The sequence below is a fragment of the Panthera tigris genome, chromosome A2 (assembly GCF_018350195.1).
Source record: "Panthera tigris isolate Pti1 chromosome A2, P.tigris_Pti1_mat1.1, whole genome shotgun sequence".
Classification (NCBI taxonomy): domain Eukaryota; kingdom Metazoa; phylum Chordata; class Mammalia; order Carnivora; family Felidae; genus Panthera; species Panthera tigris.
Window position 1 is genome coordinate 150,403,023 of NC_056661.1, and position 21,454 is coordinate 150,424,476.

General features: G+C 40.9%; 1 long non-coding RNA gene and 1 pseudogene across 3 annotated transcripts in view; one reads left to right on the top strand and one right to left on the bottom strand.

Moving 5' to 3' along the window:
* LOC122236461 overlaps positions 1-15,660 on the top strand; it is a 31,350-nt gene extending 15,690 nt beyond the window's left edge. For 2 of the 3 annotated variants that reach the window (XR_006214536.1, XR_006214538.1), the window contains 2 exons: positions 12,249-12,427; positions 15,512-15,660. This is a non-coding gene — a long non-coding RNA (uncharacterized LOC122236461). The remainder of the gene's footprint in view (positions 1-12,248; positions 12,428-15,511) is intronic. The other variant, XR_006214537.1, reaches the window with a different exon arrangement.
* Positions 15,661-17,917: 2,257 nt separating this feature from the next.
* LOC122236347 lies at positions 17,918-20,033 on the bottom strand (annotated as a pseudogene).
* Between the last annotated feature and the right edge of the window lie 1,421 nt (positions 20,034-21,454).

The following is a 21,454-nucleotide window of genomic DNA, read 5'->3' on the forward strand; positions in this document are numbered from 1 at the left end:
TCCATTCATCAGTCAATGGATATTTGGATGTTTGGGCTCTTTCCATACTTTGGCTATTGTTGACAGGGGTGCTATAAACATTAAGGTGCATGTACCACTTTGAATCACCATTTCGTATCCTTTGGATAAATACCTAGTAGGTGGATGCACTATTGTCTTTTTGTTTTTCAATTTTTTTTTTTAACATTTACTCACTTTTTGAGAGACTGAGACAGAGAGGGAGCAGAGGAGGGGCAGAGGAAGACACAGAATCCGAAGCAGGCTCCAGGCTCTGAGCCGTCAGCACAGAGACTGATGCGGGGCTTGAACTCATAAACCGGGAGATCATGACTTGAGCCTAAGTCAGACGCTTAACTGACTGAGCCACCCAGGCACCCCGTGATGCACTATTGTCTTAAATCTATCTGAGGGTAATAATTAGATTTTTTTTTACTTTTTTTTTTAATATGAAATTTATTGTCAAATTGGTTTCCATACAACACCCAGTGCTCATCCCAACAGGTGCCCTCTTCGGGAGACTATAGATGCTGGAGAGGATGTGGAGAAATGGGAACCTTCTTGCTCTGTTGGTGGGAATGCAAACTGGTGCAGCTGCTCTGGAAAACAGTGTGGAGGTTCCTCAAAAAATTAAAAATAGATCTACCCTATGACCCAGCAATAGCACTGCTAGGAATTTACCCAAGGGATGCAGGAGTGCTGATGCATAGGGGCACTCGTACCCCAATGTTTATGGCAGCACTTTCAACAATAGCCAAACTGTGGAAAGAGCCTATATGTTCATCAACTGACGAATGGATAAAGAAGATGTGTTTATATATACAATGGAATACTACTTGGCAATGAGAAAGAATGAAATGTGGCCTTTTGTAGCAACGTGGATGGAACTGGAGAGTGTTATGCTAAGTAAAATAAGTCCTACAGAGAAAGACAGATACCATATGTTTTCACTCTTATGGGGATCCTGAGAAACTTAATAGATTTTTAAAACAATTTTTTGAATTTCCACTTTGGCTCTAAATTATCTATTTCCCCTAGGATCAGTTTTGCTTAGTTTGTTGCTTATTGTTTTATAGAAGTAGTTTTTCTTAAATATGCAATGAACCTTTGTTTTTAATCCATATTTCTGAAAGAAGGATTTGGTTTAGTACAGGTGATGGGCATGTCCCCTGGGAAAGATAGTGCTCCCTATGAATACCATGTTGACAGGAAGACTTCCCTGAAGGCGCACTAGAGGTTAGAAAGGCAGCCTTCAAAGCAATGAAGATTGCAGTCTGGAGTCTCTTTGTGTGTGTGTGTGTGTGTGTGTGTGTGTGTGTGTGTGTGTGTGTGGTGTGTATATGTGTAAGCTCTTGGACTATTAAATTTCCTAGAGATGAGGAAGATGTCTTTTTTACTCTCTGTTATATACTCCCAAATTCATAGTAGGCTATTATTTCAATAGTTTGAATTAGTAGGTGATTATTTTTCTTTCTCTTTACTGCTTCTTTTAATTTTTCTGTCTTTGTTATTTGATCTTTGTTTTTATGTTATCTTTTTACTTGGAAGCTATGCAATGCTACTAATAGGTAACTTAAGAAAATGATGTGTTTAAAGCTATATGTCACATATGAATGTGCTTACATATTTCTATGCATATATATGTGTAATGTCAAATATAAAAGCAAATATATTGACTCACTTCACAGCACATAATAAAGTTACTTCATTTGTATCACCTCCTTTCTCCTGTCTTTCCTATAGGCATGTCTGTGACCTTAATTCTAGTCCATTATCAACAATTTATTGTTATTAAATATGTAGATTTCTTTCAAGATTTATAAAATATCCATCTGTCCTTATTAGGAGTATTGTTATTGACCTTCTTATACACATTTATTCAGATTTAACGCTCTCTGCCAGACGTTTCTTTCCATAATTTAACCATTTAACCAGTTAGAATTTATATATTCTTTTTATTTAAAAATTTTTTTAACATTTACTTATTTTTGAGAGAGAGAGATGGAGTGCAAGTGGGGGAGGGGCAGGGAGAGAGGGAGACACGGAATCTGAAGCAGGTTCTAGGCTCTGAGCTGTCAGCACAGAGCCCGATGCAGGGTTCGAACCCATGGACCATGAGATCATGATCTGAGCTGAAGTCGGACGCTTAACCAACTGAGCCACCCAGGCACCCCTAGAATTTCTATATTCTAATGCAGCTTTGGTTCCTAGGATTTTCCAACTTCAAGTAGGAGTGAAATGAAGGATTACTCCTATGTTTTCTAATTTTTTTTTGTTTGCTTAGGAAAATGTTTTCCAGTTTATGAAAGATGTCTTCCAACTGGAATAAAAACTTAAATTTGTGTAGAATTTTTGAATTACATAATTTTGTTCCCGACACACTGTAGATCAATCAATATACTGGAATCTAATTTTGCTTAGGAGAAAAGTCAGAGGTCACCTATATTCAATTTTCCTTCTGAATTACATGCAGGCACTTCCGGGATAATTAGGAAATTCTTTATTTTCAGACTTCTGTAAATGTACCAGGATATGCTTTAGTTCACATTGCTTTCAATCATCTTGCTTTTGAATCTGACTCTTTAGGAATGCCCTATTTATTTCAGGAAATTCTTTTATTTCAGGAAATTTTCCCTATACTTTATACTTGGGGGAAAAAAAGTTCTACTCCTGAGTGTTCTAGTTTGTCTTCCCGAGACCAATTATCCATAAATTAGATACATTGCCTTTTCTTCTGAGAATTGTTTTCTGTCTAGTTATTGTGATCTCTTTATCTTTTTATTCTGAATCAAGGAATGCCTTTTGGCGAAAGTCATATTTAAATTGAGAACTCAGCTATAAGAAACAGTTGACCAAGGAAAGAGATATCAACACATAATCGAGATATCAACACATGATCATTAAGCCATGGCTAATATACCAGGCCAACTACAAGTCAGGAGCCAGAGAAATAAAGGACGTGGTTGTTATCTTGAAACTGCTTACGACATAGTTAGGCGTCACAAAAAATGAATACACAGTACAGTATTGTGATAAATCCTAGAAGAGTTGTACACTCTCAGTAATGATTTGGAGCTTAGAGGAGAAGCATCTGGCATAGCCAGGGGACAGAGGCTTAGATAAATCTTCCTGTGAAAGTTGATTTATCAGCTGAGTTCTAACGGGGGAAGGAGCCATCCACTTGAGGAATGACCGGAAGGCTATTCGAAGCAAAAACAGCAAAATCGGCAGGGCCTTGAGGTGGCAAGAGAGGGGGCTGCTTTCAGGAAGTGCATTCTGTAACAGAGCTTCTCAAAAGTGCCCTGATTAATTCAGGGATCTCTAATGGGTTCAATCTTTTATCTATTTTCTAACATCATACAGCTTTGGATCATCTCCAGTTACGAAAGATGTAGCTCCGTATTTTGCCTGTGTTCATTTTATACAAAGCATTTTAATGAAAGCTGCAGTATTCTAGGAATGCAACTACCTCATCACAGGAGATTGTTCTGCATTGTTGCATGTTAAAATGAATCATTGTGTGTAGCACTTATTCCATATCCGGGAGATTACTCTGTAGATCCATATTTAGTTAGGCTTATTGAGTTTGGCTCATATTATTAGCATTATTATGGAACTAATAATGGATGTACATTTCATTCTCCAGTGGAAAAGGCATTCCAGTTGTAATACTCGGAGCAATAGCTCAAGAGATATTTTTAATAAAATATCCCATTTACCGTCTCTAGTGGAAAAATAAAACACTCACGCCTCTGGCATAAAAATTTAAGTTTACTGAGGTGCATTTTACTTGGCGACTAAAGGGATATTTCACTGAGTCAGGCCAGGTACACCTCTGAAGAAAAGTTAGGGGAGGAGAGAAGCCAGGATTGGTACCAGAAACTAGTGATCGAGGGCTCAGTTATAACGTCACAAAGAAGATTTATCAGCTACACGAGAAAACTCCTGGGGCTCAGATTCGTATCTGGAATTTGTCCAGAACACATTGGGATCCCAACTTTGTTTCTATGCTCTCTTTCTAGAGTATAATATGGGGAGGTACTAATGGAGCAGGTTTAGAAGACAACGATGCATGACCAGCACAGTGAACCCTCCTCATGAAAAGCCTAGTTGTCTTTGTGGTTCAGAGTATGTTGGAGGGAGATGGGGAGCTGTGGCTTCTATTGCTTTTATTTGGATAGGTTAACATCTCTGAAAAAGGTTTTTCCCTCCAATACAACAGTAATATGATTAGGGCATCCTCATTGTTCACTGAAAATTGGGGGGAAGTCTACAGATCCCTAGGCTGTCATGGGGAGGCCAGTTCCCTAGGCTGTTAGGGGAAATTTTATCTCTGTCCTCTTCCCAACTCTCAACTTACACTCCTCATATAGTTTTCTACCATTTTTTTGCTATTGTTGGTTTATTAGCTTTTTTGCCTGGTGCCTCAGAGAGCCTCAGAATAACGGATAATGTTCAGGAGCAACTACCAAAATATATCTCGATGTATATACATTCAAAAGGGGGATCTTATAAGGTGTATTTATAACCTAAATATTTGCTGAGCGGCTACTATGAGCAAGCCTCTTTTAAATGGAGGTGATCAGTAATGAGCAAAAAAGACCAAGTTCCTAACTTCATGGACGTTTTGTCTTAGTATTTCATCACAGTCTAGATGGGTCACAGGATCAAGTAGGTGACCTTGACAAGGCAAGCTTCCTTCATGTCCCTGGATCCCTTGCTCTCTTGTATTAATGTTCAGCACATGCAAAGGTTGAAACAGTTGGATTTAGATGGCAAGTGCTGAAGGAAACATCCATTACAGGAAGCCATAAAAAGAACTTGACCGAGAGACATAGCTGAAGAGTAAACTATTCTTTGTAGGAAAGATAGTGTAACTTCAAGTTGCTATACAGGCTTGCCTTAATTTAACTATCTTCAGCCTCATTTTAAACTAGTTATTTTCTTCTTTATTAATTTACTGCCCTTCCACTATTGAAATAGTTCAGTCACTCTATGTTCCTTGTTGTCCTGAGATACATAAAACAATGTAACTCAAAATAAGAGGATTTTCTCTCCAAGCTGTGTTTTAAAAGCTTAGGTCCTGAGGAAAACCAAAAGCACACTCAACACAGGTAAGAGACTTGGAAAAGTGAAGTAGAATCAATTGAAGCCAAATCATCAATTTGTCCAGACTGGCTTTCCCTTGGATAAACCCTGAAATGAGGAAAGAACTCCCCATTAGGTGTCCGGGATATGAGAATAAGACTGAAGTCATTTTCTGCTGAAAGCAAGGGGAAATATCTGGACCTGGGAGAAGAAATGGCTGGCTGATACCTCTGGGGAGAAGTGGTCTCAGGTAATCTCACATCTCCTCAACCCTAGCACACTGTCAAAGTAGCACAATGGTTGCTTTGTACCTGAGATGGAAAGACATAGTAGAAAGCACCATCGGCCCAAAGGGGCCAGGTGAAGAGAAATGCATTTTGTAGCAGTCTGTGCAGTCAGCTCTCCAAGGACCAGGAGTGATGGCAGGTGCCTTAGTGGATTTATGTGTGGTCAAACTGTATTGGCCATCTGGTGAGACTTCCACAACTTAACCCCCAATGATATCAGAGGAGGTCATTGAGAGGATGTGACCACTGGTTGACCCAGGAGCTGGACCCCAGGCAATTGTAGGCTCTTAATCCCCTTGCCTGTCCTTGGATTTTATGTTCTTCCCATTGTGGGAGCCATTTCCAAGAATGTATCCTCGAGAAAGCAAGGTGTTCTTGAGACCATCTGGACTGAATATGTGATCGAATCCCATTAAGACCTCTGTATAAACTTTTAGTCTTCTGGAGGGCAGATGCAGAGATCTATGCATCTCACAGCATACAAGACAAGCCTTGTATGTATAAGTTTCCTTGCTTCTTAAACCTGTTACCTACCAATTTGGGTGAGTTCTGTCTCTTCAGCCTTTCCATGTCCTCTGTGTACAGGAGCCAGTTTCAGATTTCATCAGGGGAAATCTTGAGTTTACAAACCAAGAAATATACACAGTAAGCTCATATCTGATATCTACATGTCATGGACCAATTTTGGCAGAAACACAACTCTAGCTGGATGAAGGTCCTAAATAGAAACAATGGGAAGACAGTGTGTGGACTGAGATTCCTTCTTGCTGTATTTTCTTTCTGTTCACTCCTATCTCAGGGAAGCTAGAGGCCATTATGGAAAAGGTCTTGGGGATCCAGCTTGAACTCGTTTAGGTCACTTTTCCTAAGTGAAGGATATCTATCTATTTCCAAGTTTAGTGGACCTGGCTTTAACATAAAAAGATAACACTTTTTTTAACTCCATGGCATTTCTTTCCCCGACCCCTAATTTGTAGTATTCTATAGTATCATTTCCTCCAGTTATTCTCTAGTCTCTGCCTTTTAAGGGTATAATAACACATATACTTGAACAAATATAAAATAAATTTAAAGTACTTTTATTCTGTATTCTATTTTGTGTATTTCATCACTTAATATAAACATATCCTTAGCATATTATAAATATAATCTGGGTCTTGGTGGGTGGGGTTCAAGTTGTATTTACTTTATTTATAAGGAAAGAAGACTTTTCTTTTTTTTAACCACGACCATGGATTTGGGGGTGGGGGGTTGGGTGGCAGAGAAATGGTCTCCTTTTGTGTGGATTGATACTGTTAAGAATTGCCTCCTAGATTCTTTACTGGGAAGATATGTCTTGGAAAAAAGTGGGGATTAAACTTCTTTACATTTATCTTAGTTTAATCATATCTGTAAGCACCTCTTTCTTTTATTGATTTTTTTATTGTTCTCTCTTTTTGAATTATTAAAATCTGATAATGCTGAGTGAAGAACAAATCCTAAAAGGCACTGATGGTTCTCGTTTAAAAGATACAAAAAGGGAACATGGGATATTGTTATCAAAAGCTTTGTTAGATTATTAAATGAAATGCAAGATGACATAAGAAAACTTGCATTTAAGCCTTTGGGAAGATAAGCATTTGTAGTGGTGTTGAATAATTTTACTTTTACTTTTGAATTTTATATTTAAAAATGTCTCTGTGAATAATGAGATGTTTGGGCTGATAAGAGTGCACTGAGGCCAAAGGGAAAGGGAAAAAAACTCATTTGTATGTGATGTGGAAGAGAGGGCTGATGTTAGTTATCTGGATGCATTGGTGATATGAATCCATTTGGATTCATGGAGTGCTGCATGAGAAGCAGGAAGGAAATCCAGCTGAGGAATGATTGTGTCTGGGCCTATCATGGTGGGGATGGGAATATGAACAGTGTGTGTGTGAGAATTGTGACCATCAAGTAATCGAAACAGGTGTGATAAAGAAAGGATGGTTGAAGGGTCAGCTTCATCAACTCATATTTTATTAAAGAATGCCCACATGTCCTGTCAATGAGTTATGTTTTTTTTTCCCCCTCAGTTTGAAGCATAGAAAAAAAATCACCCTAATGCATGGATGTTCCGTGCCTCTGGATTTCTGACCCTATTACACAAAGACTTCTCTGCCTCTGGACAGGGATCTGCCTTTTCCTTTACTCTGTGGCATAAGCCCTAAACAGAATACTGCTACTAACAAGGAATTGAGGCAAGACTGGTAAATGCCACCATGAGAATTTTCCTAGTGGTGTTAGATTAACTCAAAATTGCCCCTCTCAAATTGGAAAACAGTGTATAATGGACAGACAGACAAATTAGTGCCTCTAAAAAATGTAGTGGTAATAAAGAATGTAATGGAAGGAAAATAAGCTAATTCTCAAGACAGGTAACAGAAAGAATGATGAAGCTAAATTTTCCTCAATTTACTATGATGGAGTTGACCCTCTCTCATGTCAACATTCAAAAGATACAAATATCAGTATTTTACATAGACTGCTGATGTTGGCTTGAAAACGTATGGTTACAACGTGAATTAAAAACAAGTGATGGAAATTCCATTTTATCCTGATGAAAGCATCTGAAGAAAGTGATATCCACTTGCTTTAAGACAGACCTGTGTCTATTTCCTTTCATTCCTATTCTTGCTGAAGACTGACGTCCACATTCTATGCTGCCATTTGGGTTTCTAGCTATTTAAAGTAAAAGTTTTTATTAGGCTTGATGCTACTGTTGAATATCCATAGCCATATTTTGGCAAGGAAATCAGAGCCTGGCAGCCTTTTTCAATAATTTCCTATAATGTAAGAGGGCTTAATGCCCCTATTATAGAACTGATTTTATTATACTCTCTGCTCCAGAACTAATGGAGCACTCGACTTACTCATGTTAAAGAAAATGATTGAATATGAAAAGCTTCCAGATCCTGCTTCTTGCCAGGATTAAAACTGCTCTGTCCTTTATACTGACCAGAAAAGTCACCCCTTAATTAAGTTTATTGTTATTTTTCACCTGCCAGGAAGTCCCATACAAAGCATATAGAAATGCATTTGTTGAAAATTATTTTAGATCTCTTTTTAAAATCCTTATTTTTGTTTTATAATATGTAATAATATAGTCATTGACTGCTTAAAGCATGATAGATACTCTCCCAGTTCTTTATATGAATTGATTCAAATAATTCTCACAAAAACCCTAGGAGTTATATACTGTTCATATCACCATTTTATGGATGAAGAAAAGAAGGCTCAGAAAGTTAAGTAGATAGCAGAGTCAGGATTTAAATACACACCATCCGAGCCCTTAACCACCGTGCTAAACTATTTTTCCATTTAGCTAAGCGCATATGAAAGTGAATTAAGCTAGTGAGTTGATAATCACATCATTTATTAAAAATTTACTGAGTGACTATTGTTTGCAACATAATAACCGTAGCAGTGTAGAGGGGAGAGTAAGCTAGATAAAATCAGACTGCTTAATTAGGTGAGCTTTTTGTCAAGTGAATGAGATGGGAAAGCACAAAGCTAAGTAAAATGTGAGGTGGTGCGTATTGCCCTATGCAAGCACAAACTGAATAACAGGAGCAGAGAGATAGGTTTATTATAATTATTTTTGTGAGGTCAGACAGCACTTTATGGAGAAAGGGGCACTTGGGCGTGCCCTTACAGCGTGTGAAAGATGTGGACAAGTAGGGTTAGCAAGCTACAATTTCTGGGTGGAGGGTAAAATATGAACCAAAGGAAAGAATGGCCAGTCTGGTTTGCTGTTTCTAGTTTGAGATGGAAAGTACTATAGAATCGCATAATGTTAGATTTGATTGTGTTCACAGAGATTATTCGCTCTACATAAACGCCACTGATAGAGAAGCGAAACCCTAAAGAAATATTATGCACCTATTGTACTTATATGAGCTCTTATTACAGAAAGGATGAGGGTCGCAAAGAGAAACATGAGCTTGAAAAGGATAAGTGGTATTCATCTGACGATTGAAATTGAATGCCCGATTTAGGAATTTAGATTTCAGCAGAGAGTCAATGGAAGGTTTTTTTTTTTTTTCAAAGTGTGTTCAGTAGGGGCGCCTAGGTGGCTCAGTTGGTTGAGTGTCCAACCTTGACTCAGGTTATGATCTGTGCTGACAGCTCAGAGCCCGGAGTTTGCTTTGGATTCGGTACCTTCCTCTCTCTCTCTGCCCCTCCCCTGCTCATGCTCTGTCTCTCTCTCTCAAAAATAAACATTAAAACATTTTTTTGAAAAGTATGTCCGGTAGTCTTTGTTGATCTCTGGATGCAGATCAGAGTTTAAATTGCACCTGTCACTTCTGTCATTCACAAACTATATTGGAGGCAAATTCATTAATGTCTCTCTTGATGATAATGCTATTTCCTCAAAGATTTGTTCAAGGATACCTTAGATATCACGTGTGAGGTGTTTATCTAATACTGGCATAGAGTATATATAAGAGTATATGGCATTGAGGGACACCTGGGTGGCTCAGTTGGTTGAGCGTCCGACTTCGGCTCAGGTCATGATCTCACAGTCTTTGGGTTTGAGCCCTGCTCTATGCTGATGGCTCAGAGCCTGGAGCCTGCATCAGAGATTCTGTCTCTCTCTCTCTCTCTCTCTCTCTGTCCCTCCTCCATTCACACTCTGTCTCTCTATGAGATAAATAAATAAAACATAAAAAAAAGAACATAAGGCATCAAGTACATATTAAGTGTACTTAGGTACACAATTATTATATTTGAGTTTTATGTCAGTGGCTTGATAAAATCTATGTTTTAAAACGATAACTGACAAGAAGTGAATCACATTTTTCAAGTGAAAAAATTGGAACCATGTTGATCTATATTACAATGTCCCAGGAAGGAAGTGAAAAGTTACTGAACTGGATAATTAAGAAAAGAAAAATCAAAGTCTTAAGGATGCAGAGTCTATAGCATTTGGTCACTGATTACATGTGAGAAGAAACTGAGAGAAAACATAACTCATTGAGAGGGCAAACGGGTATCCCTTTAATAAAATGAATTAGGAAGCTAATCCCTACACCCATGGGTTTTAGGGAGAAATGAGGGACAGTGATCTATGTACAACTCTTGAAAGAACTACGTGAAAAGAATTATCCCCAGGAGAAGTCATGCTTTGGGAAATTTTCACAGATGAGGATAGGGACACAGTGGATTTTTCGGGTGACTGATCGTGTGGTCTAGAAGACACAGTGTCTCACTTTGAGGTTTCGGGTGGCATATGAGATTGGGTCAATTCAAGATTTAGTAAGCCATATAGGCAGGACAATGTTTAGATGAGAGAATCTGGGGGGCCCATATTTTCCGTGGTGACTGATACAAACAGGGACAGAAGGCTTGACGGGATTGTCTCTGATGGTCTCCAAGACAGATTTAGATGTTGATACTACAACTGTTGGAGAAAGGTGGGGGGTAGGGTGGGGGAAGCTGCAGGAACACATAAAGTTATGTTTTCATTCCTTGGCATCTTCTTCCAAGGCAGTTTTGAGAACCTAAAAGGGGCCACAACATACAGAACACTGTGAGAGCTCCATTACCTTTGACGGCATTGAAGCTGAAAATTTTATTTTGAGAAAGGAAAGAAAATGAGAAAACTATTCTGTACAGCATTCCGAACATCGGTGAAAAGATCCTTGGTGAAATGGAAGTGGTTGAAACCTTAGCAAATATGCTCAAGCAATATTTGAGGTTAATGTATCAAAGAAAATTAAAGATCAGGCTTAATCAAATATGGTTCATAGACTTTAGAAAACAATTAAAAATGCTCAGTGATCTTACAAACCAATTAGAAAAATAGGAAACACCCAAATGTACATAAAATAATAAATAAGGGTCAGAAACCAAAACAGAAATAAAAAAATAAAACAAAAAAGCTTAGGGAAAAATATTCAATATAGCTGTTATTCAAGAAAATATACGATAAAATGAGATAACACCCTTCCCTTAACATACGGCAAACTTGCAATTAAATTCTACCTAATAAATATCTAAATATTAGTGTATAAGTATATTGATATATATGTGTGTATGTATTCATCTCCGTGCTTGAAAAGAGGCAGGAAAATGAAATTTCTCTTCTGTTTCTGAGGAGAGTAAAGAGTTAACTTGTAAAATGTTCCCAACAGATACCTGATTTTATATACTAAACGTGTTTATAATGTTCACATACTTTGACCCCTTGAATCCACTTTTGGCATATATCCTAAGGAAATCAGATGTATACTCAAGGATTTATTTGTGTGCATTCTAATTACAACATCATGAAATGAAATATTGGAAGTACTCTAAATATTCAAATAAGGATAGAAAGCAGTTATGTCTCTAAACGTCAAAGTCTATTAAAGGATTTGGACAACACTGAAAATATTTTAAATACATTTTATTATGTAATATTAGATCCACATGAAAGAATATTCATAATATGCATGTACAATCTGATGCATGATTGAAAGAACATGCCTGAACCACCTAACAACCTAAGCACTAGAACATTCTCAAATATCACTGGAGCTATCAACAGGACTCTTACTTATACAACTAGTATACAAAAACATATCCCTAATTTCTTGATTGTGTTTATAGAATTATTGAAGGGTGACATACATACAGAAAAATGCCCAAATCATACATATACAGGTAATGGATGTTATAAACGGACATAACCAGCACCCAGATCATCAAACTGAACATTAGAAGTCCTCCTTGGGTTCTTTTCCTCGTGCTTCTCCCCAAAGGATAATCATTATTCTGACTTCTAATATCATAATTAGTTGTGCCTGATTTTGAACATTATATAAGTGAATTCACACTGTCTGCATTTTTGTGCGCATCTCACTTTTTTCTAAGCATTGTAGGTGTGGATATCTCACTTCCAGAACGGTGGAGTATGGTATTCTGAAAATCTGCTCCTCCCTATAAGAACAAGAACATTGGCAAAATCTGTTAAAATCAGCAGTTTCAGAATTCTCGAACAACGTGCAACAAAATGAGTAATGTTTTTACTCAAGACAAGCAGTGGAATCTTGGTAAGAACAGAGAGTCTTGTGGCTTTTTAACTTGTTCTAATCCCATCCCTTCTCCCCAGCTCCATAGTAGCTTTAAAAAACCAACCATGGTAGCTGTGAAAGCAGACAGCCTGGCACCCACAGGATGGGGAAGAATGAGTTTGGAGCACCCCAAAAGCCCATTCCCACTGATTTGCCACGTTTGACCCTTCTGGAAAAGCTTCATTCTCAGAGTGTGTTTTTATTTCACCTGACTTGGAGCTCACTCGAAGTGAACTACCTACAGGGCCTTTTACAAAAACAAACGAACAAAAAACAAACAAATCATTAGCAAATGTTTAACTTGCAGCTAGCTGCTTGAGGTGGCATTACCAGTTGGGGTTAAGAAAAGCCTGACCAGACAGAAAACCTTAAAAGGAAAAGCAACCTGGGGAATCAGACATGCGTCAGCAGCTTTGAGAAGCTCTAATATATTCCTGGGAATCTAAAAGGCCACACACATATGCAGAACTGAGAGCATGTGCAAAGCTATGCACATGTCCAGGAAAGACCTGAGAAGGCCCCAAGCTCTCACCTCTGGCTGACCTTGAGACTCTGTACAAGCAGGAAGTAAAGGCTAATGCAGAGTTATAAACTGCCTCTTGGAGCACTGAAAACAAATCTCAACATATATTAAACATGCAATAATCAGGTTCAGCAAGGGCACAGAACACAAAATCAATACACAAGTATCAGTGGCATTTCTGTACACGAGCACTGAACAATAGGAAAATGAAATTGGGAAAGCAATTACTTTAAAGGGCATCCAAAAATAAAATACTTCGGAAACTACTTAAACACAAGGCATGCACGGGAAACTACAAAATGTCATTGAAAGAAATTATAGAAGATTGACACAGAAAGAAAAACATCCCATAGTCCTGGATCTGAAGAATTAAAACTGTTCAAATGAAAATACTCCCCAAATTGATCGATGGGTCAAATGCAACATTCCTGGCTATTTCCTGTCTCCTACCGAGTAAAAGGCTGTAATGCTGTTAATACTCAAATACCATGGCTCTTAGAAGTCTATTCATATGGAAAACAGTATGGATCTTTTTGCTTCTGCAGTCTCCTCATAACCATTTGTTTAATGCTGGTCACATTATTATCCACGATACAGCATCTTCATTGTGCGGTCCACGAATACTGGTTCCCAATGACTCAAAAGTTGTTACTTTGCTTCACTGATGATAACCACAAAGGCCAACATTATCTAGAGAACAAAGGAAAGTGTAAACAATAATTCTTTATCTGGTCATATTAATGTTATGATTTGACAACATAAAACAACACATTTCCAACTCCATCTCTTGAACTCTTTAGGCCGCAATCACTACATTCTTAGAATGTGATCTCGTTTCATGTTGTCCATACCTTCTACATACTGCCACCGGTAGAGAAGAGAGGCAAGGACCCAGTGTTCAGAACAAGCATGGATCCATTCATGTAAGGAAGATCCATCCCTCATTGAGGATGGTATAAGCTTGACTGAGGAAAGCACAACCATGCCACATTGGTTGGAGTCCAGAGGACATTAATCAGAAGGTCCCTTGGGCATTGTGGAGGTACCGTCTCATCACCTTCAGAGGAATTAGGTGCAGCCATTCCTGAGGGACTGCCTGGAACATGATGCAGAACTTGTGAAGAAAGTGGGTGACCTCCCTGGGGACTGATGGTGGGAATCCTAAGAATAAATATTGGCTGCTGCCATCCCTGTTACCCTTGGGTGCTACACACCTGAGGCACAACCATGGTCCAACACAGAAGGGTAAGGGGTCCATGCAGGGTCCTACCCATGAGACTCATTCCCAACGGCTGACAGCGGACCATTGCTAACTCAGAGTTGTAAGCTTGTCCTGTGTTCTGTCTTGGATAAAAGTCATCCCAAACCAATGTGCCAGCACTATGCACATTGTGCATAGTGGCCCCGTCTCATTGGAGTGTCTAGCCAACCCCACTGTCTGTTTAGAGGGTCAAATATCTGAAGTGGAAAAGCAGAGACTGTGGCCCACATAGCCCCTGGTATTGACTCAGGGCACCCCGGCTGGAGAGTATTACTAGCCATGGCAGGTTTGAGCTACCGGGAGTTAGAAAACTTTGAGTTTGATGCTTCCAGTGATAGAAACTCATATGGGACCAGGTCTAGACTCTAGGTACACTGCCCAGAGAACAGTGCTGGCCCTGATGAGTTCCAGGCATAGGCTGGTGATGACTTAGAACATTGTGGGAAGGCATTCTGAAACATGGGGATGCCTGAAGCGTGGGGGCACAGAGCAGGAGCACCTCTCGCACAGGTCTCAGAATGGTATTGGCACAGACTACTATTAGTTTACCAAAAATCCATTTGCTTTTCTTCTAGGCAGGCAGCAAGATGATATTTTCTAGATTTTCTTAGAGTTAAGTATGACCATGTGAGTTCTAGCTAGTGAGTTGTATGTAAATGTATGGAACTTAACTCTCTGACTTAACTTACATACCCTTCCTACATGACATTCTGCTCGCTTTTCCTTTGTTTTATTGGATATAGGTAAAAATTCAGGGTAAGCTTGGGAACTATGGACCAAAGATGACCTAATTGGTCTTGGTTATATGAACCATTTAGTGAAACAGAGCCCTCTACCTGCACTGCAGGTTAAATCTTGAGAAAGATATAGGCTTCTATTGCATTAGACCACGGAGATAACAGAGTCTATAGTAGCCAAACTCATACAGTAATATTTTAAAACCGTGTATATTTATGTCAGAGTTTTTAAAGTTATTAAAATTAAGCCTGTGAAATAATTTGGAAAAGGAAATTGGGGCCACTAAAGACCAAAATAAGTCTATTGAGCATTTTGCCCTAAAATTAGATGTGGATGGTAATATTAACTTCACATATAAGAGAAATACCATGGATGTAGTTTATCCTAGTTGTAGTAAGGCTATTGACCACATTTCTCATGGGTCCCTTTTAGCTGTATCCTTACGAATACAAAGGTAATGTATAAGGAGCTATGTCAAGATGTGAAAGTTTCTAGTCAAGTTCTAACAGCTCTGTCATTGTTTCTCTTTCTTCATTTTTAGTAGCAGCTTGGATGGAGGCAGATGAGAAATGCTTATCTAATTTGCAGGTGATGAAAACCAAGATGAGATAATACGATATGTCAGAACCAAGATTCAAAATGATAGACTGAAAAGATGGACTGAAATAAAGAAAATGAAATTCAGCAAAAATAAATGTAAGATACAGAATTTAGTTTTAGTGTCACTTACCTCAATATGACAGATAGGGCTTAGTTTAAAGGGTAAAAAATTGAGGACAGTTCTCAAAGAAGTAGCTGAAAATCCACAACCTGCCAGATATGTCACCAAAATGATACTATAGTTGCTCCTAAAAAATGGCTCAGATAAAGATTAGGAGCACAGATAGATCTAGAACCCTTAAAACAGTGATTTGCAGTAGAGGTGTTTTGGAAATTTGCAGATGTAATTTTTTTTAATCATTCCAGACCTTTTGGCAATAGTGAGCATTACTGTCCAGCAATGCTACTCATCCTACAGTGCATGAACCAGGTCATGTTCAAAGAATTTTCCTTTGTCATTTTTGACCTTCAAACGTCCTACAGGATATTATTATAGGCAAACATTGCTTATAATCACCTAAGCTTAAAACCTAACTACATGTAACATAAAATCTTAATATATTACTACAAAGTATTAATTTTCAAGGTGTATAATTACTAGGTGTACAAAGGGAAGCTTATACTTTGGTTTTTGATCGGAACTTTACTAGGAGCTATTTACAAGTTCAGAAAATTATGTCCCTAGTAGCCATACTATTCACTCCTGTATCAGCTAGCATTTGAGGTTGGTGCATCAATGCAGATTTTATGTACAGGTGCAATCATCTTTTTTCTTCATTATGTCTGCCATTTTTTGTTAGCCTTTTGCATACTGAAATACACATTATTTTGTTATATGTGACTCTTGAAAAATGTCTCCTTTATATTACACTTAGGATATTACATTAACTTTTTTTACTATCTTTAGCGTGCTTCATCTCATTAATGTTTTCCCAAAATACAAAACTCAGAGATCGTTGTCTATGGCCATCACAAAATAGAGTAAGATACGTGGTTAGCATACAGACATAATGATCTTTTTCATTTTTAAAAATTGAAATAACAACAATGTTCAAAGCTTTACAGTTTTCTTTTATATGTATGTTACTTTTTAAGTCTTTAAGGCTTTGCAGACCCTTCATGAGGACTATTTTTACTTGTCCTCAGGGGACACTGCCCACAAGTAAGGAACACCATTATGGCTACATTCCTGAAGGTGACACACACTGATTTATGTTGCTTCAGCCTTTTAAAAATGAAAAATAAATAAATAAATAAAACAAAAACTGAAACACATCGAACACCCTCCAATCAGTTCTCACGATTTCATGAATTCCCTTTCTAGTACAAAGTAATAATAGAAAGGGGTACTTTACTGACAGCATTCAAGCTCTCAAAGGTCAATCATGAAGAGTGAGAAGGAAAACATTGGCTTTTTACAGGATACAGTTGTTTCCTTTTATCCAGAGGAACCCCACTAATACAGTTTAAACTGCGGTTTACATTGAATCCTTTTTTGGCTAAAATTGTATTGAAATCAAGGGCAATCTTTTGGTTGGGTATTTCAGAAGAGGTTAAAGTGGAGAGGAAGTTAATGTTGGGAAAGTGTCACTGAAAGTACACCCCCCCACACACACACACACACCAGGAGTCATTTCACTGGCAAAGTTGGGGGGCAGAGCCAGAGTCCAGGCCTGAGGAATGAAAATCCAAGGCAAGAACCTCCAGCGGACCCGTGCCTTGCCCCAGGCCTCCTGTGATCTTGTTGCCCAGCTTTTGCTGCTTAGGGAGGAGGGTTGACTTGTTTTCACAAAACGCTGGTCATCAGAGTTGCTCTTCAGAAAGGCAGTTGGTCAGGGGCGCCTGGGTGCGTGGCTCAGTCGGTTAAGCTCAGGTCATGATCTCACGGTCTGTGAGTTCGAGCACCCTGGGCTCTGTGCTGACAGCTCAGAGCCTGGAGCCTGCTTCCGATTCTGCGTCTCCCGCTCTCTCTGCCCCTCGCCTACTCACACTCTGTCTCTCAAAAATGAATAAACGTTAAAAGAAAAAAAAAAAGAAAAAGAAAGAAAAAAAGAGAAAGGAAGGTACTTGGCCAGGATGTGGAACACCAGGCATTCCCACGGGTCCTGGAGGGTCGTGGCGCTCCCTGGGAAACACAGCCCCTTCCTCTGCGCGCCCAGGGGCTCAGGCTCAGCCTCTCCTGAGACCCCCACCTCGGTCATGTTCTCAGGCTTCCAGTAGGAGCTGTTGGGGGTCAGGCAGAGGGACCGAGGGCAGGCTCAGCGAGGACCCTAGGGGGTGGGAGCGGGGAGGGGGGGTGCCGACGGGGGTGGGGTGCGGGGGTGGGGTGGGGTGCGGAGGGGCGGGGTCACCCTCCCCTGGGGTCACGTGGTGCGGCTCCCGCAGGGTCTGCGGGGAGACAGACACCAGCTCCCCTGCTTGAGGTCGCCTTTCCAAAGTAGGTGGCCTCGAGAACACAGGATTCTGTGCCCCCCATCCCCACCCCTGGGCTGTTCTCGTCAGCGTGGGCGACTTGGGTGGAGGGCCTGTCGTCCCGCCACAGGGCCTCCTCGTCCTGGCTGCGGAGCTGGTGAGTGTCCTCGGGCCCCGGGTGGGGGGTGGCGGGCCAGGCCCCTGTCCGCACCCCTCCTCAGCTGTTCATCCTGTGGCTGTCAGGAACCCTCTTCCAGCTTTGGCTCCCGCCCTCCTTTTTTTTTTTTTTTTTTTTTTTTATTAAAAGTTTATTTTTCAATGTTTATTTATTTTTGAGAGACAGAGCGTGAGCAGGGGAAGGGGCAGAGAGAGAGAGAGGGAGTCAGAGAATCCGAAGCTGGCTTCAGGCTCCCAGCTGTTTTCACAGACCCCGCTGCGGGCTAGAGCTCAGGAACCATGAGGTCAGGACCTGAGCTGAAGTTTCAGGCTGAACCGACTGAGCCACCCAGGTGCCCCTTGGCTCCCCCCTTTTAAATTGCTGCTTCCCACTGTCTAGGACTTCAGGAAATTCAGAAAACCAGGTATTGGTATCTGCCTCCTCGAAATCGCCTCCCAAGGTATTGGGAGTTGGGAGGGCCCTGCTGGGCCTGTGGTTGTGGCTGTCACGGAAGCTGCTGACACTCGGGGGTCCGGGCCTCCTTGCTTCTGCTGCTCCATCTTGGAAACCTCCAGCCCCCAGCATGGTGTCTCCTGCACGGATAGCCCCGCAGGGCCTGCTCCCGCCCAGAGTGGATGTGTGCTGGTGTGGCAGGCAGGGTGGCTCCTCTACCTGGGGTCTGGATGGTAGGAAAGTGACCAAGGTGCGGGTTCTCCCCTCAGACCTTGGATAGAAAACTGGTCTGTCCACCCGGCTCCTGTGATCAGTCACGGCTTTCCTTCCAGCGTCCTCTGCCTGGGCGTTGGCTGGACAGGTGGGCAGGCCCTGCAGGGTAGCCCTCCTGGGCTCCCCCTCCTAGCCCCGGTCTGTTTTGCTCCTCAGACTTCCAGGAATGTTGTGGAGAGAGGAAAAGGCTGCCTTGGTCCCGCCACAGTCGCTCGACAGGCTCTGGACTAGGCCTTCTCTCTCTAGCCTTCATTGTGGTCTTTGTGGAGATCGTCCTCCCAAGGCCCTGAGATCCTGGAAGATCCCTTATCTTCACCCACTTGCTTGAGGGGGTTTGAGGCTGTGGGAATTGCTATATGATGTCTTGCCCTGGGTGCCCTTTCTCTCACTGAAATCTGAGCTGTTGCCTTGGAGAGGTGTGGGATGTCTCTTTAGAGAGGTATTCTCTTCGTTTTCCGGTAGGGAAGAGAAATAGTCTTTGTAGGAGATACATTTGGCTAAAGTTTCAGGTTTCCTCTCTACTGGGGACATTGAGTCATATTCTAGGGGCTCATCGAAGGCAAACTCAGGCCTTCTAGATGCATTTTGGTTTCCGTTCTCATCAAGGGCGGCCATCTTGTCACAAGCTTCCCGAGGAACTGTATGTCCACTTTCCTTGGCCAATGTAAGGTGGAGTGTGTTGCTGTTACCACTCGTGGGAGGCTGGGGCACCTGGGCAAAGTGTGCCTCCAGGGAGGGTACCAGGTGGATGCCCGTCAGCGGCAGAGGTTGGAAAGGTTGGGCCTTCTGGGTGTAATTCTGCTTGGGCTACACCGGAGGGCTATTTTCTGGACTCTTCTCTAGCGCAGTAAGCAAAGACTCCTCTATGAAGGGAGTTTTTAGGGAGCCTGCAGAACTGTAGAACTGGGAGAAGGAGGAGCTATAAGCCAAGTCCCTGTTGTTACAGAGGTGTCTGAGTTGGTCAGTGCTGCTGCTGGACTTGCCAGGGGAAAGAGAAGGATGGGGGGGGGGGGTTACCCCCCATTGGGTTCCAGGCTCTCCATGCTCTTCTGGGAGTAGCACCGTCAGGGCCCTGCCTCACAGAAGCACGGTCTTAGTTGTAGAAGAGCTGAAATGGTGGCTTTGGGGTCAAGGATTGCCAGTTGTGCCTTGAGATGTTTAGCATCATGCCGGCATTGGGTTGGTTCTCCCCAGATTTGGTGTGAATACCAAGAGCGAGGTCAGCCTGCAGGTTCACCGCACCTTGGCCTCAGCAAAGCTTTGTTCCTCCTGTCTACGCTACTTTCCTGTGCTGGGGGTCAGAGATGAGGTGCTTTGGGCTAAAGGAGTCAGAGGTGACAGTGTCTACAGGGTTCAGATGTGCATACACATCTCATCGCCTCTGGTGTGGCCAGAGCCATCCTCAGGGCTTCACAGGCTTCAGGCCAACTCCAAGTTCAAACCTTGCTGCCTCTCGGCACTTAGCCACACTCAACCATGGGCCACTTGGCCATGTTGCGGCTGTAGCAGCTACAATGGTCAGGTCTGTGGTTCAGGGCTTGAGGGCGCTGAATCCAGATATATTCAAATATTAATTACTTAAAATTTTTTTTACAGGTAGATTAATTTTCTACTAATACATTTCAAGGATTGTGAAGAGAGTTTTACAAAATATTTATTAATACAAAGAGGTATTGAATCACATAGGTTTGAAAGCCACTGCTATAAATGTCTATATCGCATCTATAAAAAATTTTGATGTCCTTTATAATTTAGAATTAGAGTGACAGTTTGTGACATGCTAATAAAGAATTTAGAATATAGGCCATTTAAGGAAAATGTCAGATATCTGGGGATAGAGACGGTGTGAGAGGAACTTTATTGAACACATAATATGCACCAAGTATTATGCTTGTTTATTTATTTATTTTGAGGGGGTAAGGAGCAGAGAGAGTGAAAGAGAGAATCCCAAGCAGGACCCCTGCTGTTAACTCAGAGACCCAGTGGAGATGAACTCCAGGACTGAACCATGAGATCACCACCTGAGCCAAGGTCAAGAGTTGGATGCTTAACCGACTGAGGCACCCAGGTGCCCCATTGTCCTTTTTTACATATCATTTAAAAAAATGTTTACAATAAAATGTTTAGGTAGATATTCTTTTCCCATTTACAACTGAGGAAGCTCAGAGCATTTAAGTAACTTGTCTGGGTGGAAAAGCTATCTTGTTATGAATACAGGATTCAGACCCAATTCCATTTGAGTTCAAAGCCTAAACTCTTAACCACTGCGCAGGAGAAGATTAACTGGGGCATGATAGCTGTCTGCAGTCCCTGAAGGACTGATTTTCAAAAAGGATACGTTTCACCTGGGCCATTCCAGAGGCTCTAAAGCTTGGAATAATGAAGAGAAGTTAAATGGTGGATTTTGCCTCAAAGAACTCTATCACAATTGATTATCCCTGAGGAGAACAGACCACCGCAGGAGGTATTGCCCAGAAAGGTAACAGCAAACATAAAATCTAGTGATTATCTCGATCAAAGTTATTGAAGAAAGATTTTCTGCATTTGAATAAGATAGCTGGTCCAGAGGTTAACACAGTTTTAACTCTG